A 7744-nucleotide genomic window follows, 5' to 3' on the forward strand; every position below is an offset into this window, starting at 1 on the left:
CCACAAAGTAAGTAAATCCACTTTGTGTGCATGATCACTATGCTGTACATAGAGCGGCATAGAGAGCAGAACAGTGGGAAGGACTCAGCAGGCCCCACCTACTACAGGTTCCCTGCAGAGAACTATAGGAAGGGCGGAGACAAGACCAGTCACCCTGCACAAGGAGAGCGAGCAACAGTGACCAGTCTTTATTACAGGAAGCTCCTGCACAGCGGGAAAGTTTCACACTGGATTACTGTGCAGATCTGAAGAAAAACATACAAAAGCACAATATCTAAGTAAGAATACACATGCCTCTTGTAAGTAGACAATATTTGCTTGTCCCAGAGTCTAGCTTTAATGCTCACTTAGAGAGTTTTCTTTAAATGTTATCAAGGTAGATTTACATTTATTGAATGTATCATTTAATTGACTCTCCAAGCCCCTGAATGAATCCTGCCAGGTTAACCCCTCCCCCTCTTTTCAGCAATGTTCAATGTACTGCAGCCTGTGCAAAACAACCTTTTTCCTTAAAATGTCCCCTTCCATTCCCCTTCTTAGTGCACATGCATGATGCAGCTCCCTCTAAAAGTAGACATGTCCTTTACAAACTACATAGAACAGGTCACTCAAGTCTCTGTCCCCAAAGAAGCTCATAGTCTGATACCCTTAAGATACTCTCACTGAGCCCGGGAAAACAGTTAACCTACAATTTGTTTTTTGGATTCTGGGAATTTCAGCACATGGATAAATTGCAGATACTACTCTAGGGAGGATTTGAACTCTGCACCCAGAGCTGCAAGGCACAATCACCTACCAATACTTAGCCAACAAGCTTCCTCAAATCAACATATCTGAGCGTTTCTGTAAAATGATGTCTGCTTAATTGTGTGCTGTGCTATATTGAATATTATTTGATCTTTTTTGTATTAAATTGCAATCATCCCATACACACTAGTGGAACATTCAGATCAGACTACATTGCTTGCCCTACTTGGTAGGATAGAGGGGCCGTCAATTTGCAGCTGTTATAGCATTATATTTTAGTACTGCAGTACTGGATCTCAGTACTGGGGCCAGCTTCAGTGGCAGTGGTTGCAGTTTGAGCCTAAGGGCCCATTTACACTAGAACGCAGTGTGTTGAGGTGCATTGTGTTAGGTATCTCTTTAAAAATGAATGGGCTATCAACGTACCTTAAAGCAGAAGTAAAGTCTTCTGTGGTGAGTGGGCTCTTGCCATAAAATGCAAGTATGCACAACTGATCTACTCTGTAAGTTGCTGTTCATTCCACTACCACTACCACCACTTTATCCTTCGCTGCTTCTTCTAGGTCCCCCTTGGTTCTGTTTGGTCATTGGGCTGCCTGTCATTATGTAACTCCTGTGCATACAGACAGGAGTTACATTGTCATCGGCACCCAGGCTCCATGTCCGGCATACTGCAGATGCTGGGATGGATGCCAGGGTAGTAGACTGTATGGTGCATGCAAGAAAGAAGTGGTACATGCATGAATCCATAACCAGCCTTTATAGCAGGGAGCACAATGGGAAGGCTTACAACAATACAAAACACAAAAATTCCCCAGCCCCAACCTGCCAGCCAGCCTGCAACCAAACAAGTAGCCCTGTCAACAGTATGCGTTAAAATCAGAGGTTTTAGTTGCACAAACTTTTGGCCAAAAATATGTAGAAGCCACACTGCCGCGCCAAGGCACCTCTGCAAAGTGTGGTCCTAACTCTATGTATCTGAGTCTCCAAGTGTGAGCATATTAATGAAGTCGATAGATTGCATGCAGGTGTACCTGGAGGTAGCCTACTCCTCCTAATAAGGTGCAGGGACGCACTGGGGGCCCAGCAACCAAAAATGCACGCTGGGACCCCAGTGCATCCCCCTAACCAAAAATAGTCAAACTAGAAAGAAGTGGTACATGCATGAATCCATAACCAGCCTTTATAGCAGGGAGCACAATGGGAAGGCTTACAACAATACAATGTATGGTGCATGCACCTTATAGTGTACATAAAAGCTTAAAACATGCTCGCAGTTAAAAGCAGCTGTTTTTTGGCAGAAGAGACTTGGCCTGTCTATGCACATAGACTTTTCAAGTTTTACTTTAAAGGAGAACTATGACATGAGTGATTTCCACTCACCTCATAGTTCTAGCCGACCTGTGACAATGAGACTGTCACAGGTCGGCTCAGTAGATCGGGAGGTGAGCGAACACATACCAGGTTCGCTCACCTCTCGATCCTGTCACGGCTCTCTGCCGTGACAGGGGGAGGGCTGGATTCCCCTCTCCCCGCTCCGATCTGCCAGCGCTGACTGGCGGAACGGACGGGGGAGGGGGCAGGTACAGCTGGCTCTGCCTCTAGATAGTCATCTACGTCGGGATCCGCTCCGGCTGTGGCGTCTCAGTATACCGCGAGCTGTAGCTCGCGGTATATTGAGCTTAGGGTAACGGGAGGACGCTAGTTTGTGTCCTCCCGTTACCCTAAGGAGAACTATGGGGAAAACACTGACCCCATAGTTCTCCTTTAAAACAAGAAAAAAAAAGGTCCTGCCGCATTTTTGTGACCCTAGCAGACCGCAATGCACATGGTGTGTTGTGCTGTAACACAACTGAGTTCAGGAGGTAAATTGGGGTGCTATTCAAAATAAATAAGGGGGGCCATTTCACCCTGCTTGGTGTAATATCAATGCTTGCGCTTTACCAAGCATTACTGCAACATGGTGGTGTGAAAAAAGCTCTGAAGAATTGGATCTTCTTCACAGGATTGAAGTTGGGGACACAGTAAAGGTTAACTCAGAGGCTATCCCTGCATTCCCTTGCACCTAAAGGAGGTCTAATCCCAATCTGTTTATTACATAGAAGAGGCTTTACACTAGAGTGTGTAAGGATGTGATAGTATGGTAGGTGTTGTTGATTTCCAGATCCCTTGTTCTCATTCTGGATCAGAGGCCAGCTTATTATAATCAAACCCCTGCTTCCAGTTGAATTTCCCTTTATGTAGAGACGATTTAATAGATAAGTACTTTTCTCCCGGGAATGGTCCTCAGTTTTATTGCCCAGGAAAAGTTTCATTTCTTTTTGCATTTCCCTGAATATAGTTGGGTATTGGAAGTGATCACAAGCTGGAGGTCTCTTTGGGTGTCCTTCACAGGGTCTGCACGTCTCTGGATGTCAGTGCCACTGTGTGTTTCTTTGTGTCAGAGCATATCGGCCATATCATCCTGCCTGTCTTTCTGTTTTCCGGGATATCAGCCTGCATGTCTCTACATGTCCCTGGATATTAGCCGGCATGTCTCCAAGTGTCCGTGTACATGAGCCTTTCTGCTTCTGAGTGTCTCAGCTTATCAACCGGCGTGCCTCTATAATGCTGCTGAATACCAGCTTGCCCATTTCCCTGTATACATAGACAGCAGCATTCATGCCTTCCTGTGACCATGTCTATTAGCTGGCATGTCTTTCTGTGTATCAGTCGCTGTGTCTGCATGTTGCTACTTGTCTGCCTAAAGAGGTTTTTTGGGTGCCCAGGTATTGGCCTACAAGCCAGTCTGCAATCCAAAATACCAAGGCTCTATTAGCAAGATAACCTCCTGCCAATACCCTGACTTCAGTGCTTGTTTGCCTGGTCAGTGTGCTTTGGGATGCACAAACCATCATTGTATCTGTGTACAGCAGGGACCCCCTGTGTCAGTGTACATCAAGACCTTCTATCTGCGTACACCAGGGACCCCTTGTGTCAGTGTATATCAAGACCTCCTATCTGTGTACAGCAGGGACCCTTTGTGTCAGTGTACATGAGAACCTCATATCTGTATATAGCTAGGATACTCTGGGGTTGATTTACTAACCTTATGAACACAACACGAACATGTATACACCTCTGTAGTGTGTTCCCTCCCAGCATGATCTATGGGTGGAATCTAAACACCTTTGAAGTGTGTACACACCCAGCAGGTGTGTTGTGCAAAGCCCTGCCCTGAATTGCAAGGTGATGTTGTGTAAATTAGCTCTACGTTGTGTTGCTTGCATTGATGAATGCAGGAATGTAAATGCATGAGCTAACCATTTTTGTCTAAACTGTGAAGCAGCATTATATGTGCATCATGTGCATGATTTTTCCATATATGGCATTAGTGGAAATATGCTTATAGAGACTTTTTGGTTGATAAATACGCTATGCTGTGTAAAAATCACACGCACCTGGTGCGTGCGTGTGTTTAGGTTAGTAAATCACATCCACTGTGTCATTGTACACCAGGACCTCTTATCTGTGTATAGCAGGGTCCCACTCAAGAAATATGGGTAAAAACACTATGGGGTCTATTCACAAAGCTGCCGAAGGATCTGGTCGTAGCTTCGGCCGATCCTTCGGCTAGCTTCGGCCCCAGGACCCCTTCGGTTCAGGAGAACCGAGGGGGTGCTGTACGGGCTATTCACAATAGCCCGTACAGCTCCCGATCACGGCCGAGCGGCTCAGTCGAGCGCTGAGCCGTGCTGAAAGACGAAGCTGGCCGAGCGGCCGGCCATTGGCCGGCCGACAGCCTGCTTCTGACAGCTGGGCGGAGCAGCCATTCCCCTTAAAGGTTGACTGTACCTTTGGTGCAAGATGCCCTTTAATGAACGCAGCTGCCCGCTGAGTGCAGCCCACCTGGTCCTATACTCACCTTTATCCTAGATCCAGCAATCTCCAGTGTGTGGGAGCCTTAAAACTTACCTTCAAGCTGAACTTCAAGGAAGAAGCTAAAAACACAGTTAAAACACATACACTACAGGAACTGCTGCTCTTGGGCTAAGTCACTGTTTAGTGATCAATTCACTCCTACTAGACAGCACAGTAGGGTTGCCACCTTTTTTTACAAGCAAAACCGAACACTCTAGCGTCACGCGAACATTTTTTGGGAGAACGAGTCACGGCTCATTCGTATGTAAATATCACAGTCGAGACTATTTTCAGTGGGGGGGCCAGTAGCCCCTATCTTAATTTTGGTTTTCCCTATCTGCCTGACATCTTGTGTCCGGGGTTCTGCTGCCATGAAACCCGGACACAGTATTCAAAACCCGAACTGTCCGGGTCAATCCTAGACAGGTGGCAACCCTACAGCACAGCCAGGACCTCCACTTCAGCAGAACCTGAATGGCTGCTGGTACTGGCCCTTCCTCTTCCAGTGTACTCACGTTTTGTTTTTTTATACACAGTTAGAGTTCATATTTAATGTAGCTTCTGGGGGTCGATCTGAGGCTCTGTCTGCTTATTACATCTCCCTGCATGTGCCTTTACCTTATGTATTATCATGGCATGTACGAACATGCTTGGGCATGTTAATTCTTTACCTCTACGAAGCAGTACAATCCTAACAGCAATATATCTGAACTGAAACACATGTGACCGCTACTATTGCAAGCATTCGTAATTAACACATCACACAAGTAACAGCAGTAATCATATGCCAGGTGACCATAGGAACCTGTGGAATGAAGGTCTACAGGAACAGGACAGCAGCCAATCCCTGATTAAAGGAACAGGGTGCAATGCCTTGAACTTTCACCAGCAATTAATTTGTTAGATTTATTATTCATTCTTGATGTGAATTAAAGATAAATGTTCTTAAATCTATTAACTAATAAATGTAGCAGTGATTGTGCAAAGCAGGCATACAAAGCTAATAATGCCAGAGAGGAGCAGATGCCTTTTGGTAACTTTTGTATGGCTAGAGCTCTGGCTCTCAAACACAATGAGGGGAATGTATCAAAACTAGAGCAGACAGAATCTGGAGCAGCTGTGCATGGCAACCAATCAGCTTCTCTCTTCAGTTTGTTCAGTTAAGATTTGAAAATGAAAGATAGAAGCTGATTGGTTGCCATGTACAGCTGCTCCAGATTTCATCTGCTCCAGTTTTGATAAATGCCCCTTATTGTGCTCATAATAAGCTATGTCTGATAAGACTGATAGAGCAGAGTGCATACACTTGTATCATGTTCAGCACCCAATGGCTGTACTGGGGGTCCTAATGACAAGATCTTCCCAACATTACTTGTGTCCCACCTCCAACCATGTCATTAATTTATCTCTATGTCCATGATTTATAAAACGTTATCCTAAAGTAATGTGTGAAGTGGACAACATTGCTTCACTGAAAGAACCTGTGGGTGTCCATCCAAAAGTGACAAGGCATCAGTTTTAGATGGAGAAACCCTTGGAATGTAGAAAGCTACGATTTGGAATGCAACAGATAAACGGAGCGCATAGATACTAACAGGGTTATTCACAAAAGGGTGAAGAATATGGAGAAGGCAGGAGAGGTGAACAATCTAGGACAACATGATGACTCAGGGACCTTGGATCCCTGGAGCGGAGGGGTAGTGACGCTGGAAGGAATGGTCTAAAAGCAGCAGCTCTGAAGATTGGGTGAGTATAACTTTTTTTTTTATTTATTATCTGGTGTTATTTATTTATTTATCTGGTGCTGTACCCTGAGTGCTTTCCAGATTGGTAGCTGCTGGAACGCACCGCGATCGCTGAGAAACTTCCCCCCGCGTTTTGGGGCGGGAGGGGGCGTGACGATGCATTGAATTCAATGGCACCTGTTTTACCCTCCCCCCCCCCGTCCGCAGTGCAATCGAATGCAAGTAAGTAAATAAACTAGTAAACTAGTAAATAAACTACCTAAGTAAATGTTATATTTCTAATAAATGTCCATATATATTAATAATATTATTATTATTTGTTAGCCCATACAGTCCAGTTTTTTCTTCCTTGAACCTATAGTTTTTCAGGCACTGATCTGCTTCTATGCCATTATCTTGCTGGTTTTCATATCATGCATGTACAGGTCTCTGTTAGGTCTTTGGGACCTGGCAGAGAGTTTGTGGCATATTTGTGGCATGTTTGGGCATGCCCGGGGAATCCATCTTATGCACAGACTCGCCACTGATCTTAAACCTGTCAGACTTTGCGGTGTATTTGCGCATGTGTAAGAACCCCTGTGCACATGCAGACATGCCGCAAAGCATGCACAGGAATTAACACGCATGCACAGACTTAAAGCAAAATTTGTCTGGTGCCAAAGGCCTGTAGCTGCGCATGCGTGGCATTGAAATCATGCGGTACTTCATCCCTCTGCCTACTGGTATGTGTGACATGGATATCCTAGGGGCAGCGGATAACAATCTATGCCACCCTTGCCTAGAAGAGGAATCTGGAGTTGGGAGTCCTGCAAAATAGAAAAAAATAATAATTTGTAAGAGGGAGGGGGAAGAAAGCAGAGAAGAAATGTACTTTCTATTGGTGAAGGTTCACTTTAAGCCTGATTATTGTCACTCCTTCAGATTATCAGGACAGATAGGACTATAAGGCCTCATTCACGCTTATATTGTCAAATATGTGCATTGTATTACTTTTATTTATGCCAATTGTAAATGTATCTGCATCTACAGTAAGTGTGTTCAGTTTAGCTGTGTTTGGAGATCATAAGATACCGTGTGTCAAGAAACTACATGCAAACCCAGCCACATGCAAATGCAGGAGAACTTGATCTTGGTAGCAGAAACATTGTTTATACTTCTCATATAACTTCTACATTTAAGTAAGCTAAACGTGGGAGCACCAATGTGCAGGGCCATCCCCCTAATGAGGCAGCCTAGGCGACATCTCTTTGGGTCATGTGGGTTGGGGCAGGCAGAGCAGCATGGCTGCTTTTCTGCACACTGTTTGCAGTGTACCTGTTGCCCCCTTTACGGCCAGAGCATCCAGGGTTGCT

The sequence above is a fragment of the Nanorana parkeri genome, unplaced genomic scaffold (genome assembly GCF_000935625.1).
Source record: "Nanorana parkeri isolate BGI_ZX_2015 unplaced genomic scaffold, ASM93562v1 scaffold211, whole genome shotgun sequence".
NCBI lineage: Eukaryota > Metazoa > Chordata > Amphibia > Anura > Dicroglossidae > Nanorana > Nanorana parkeri.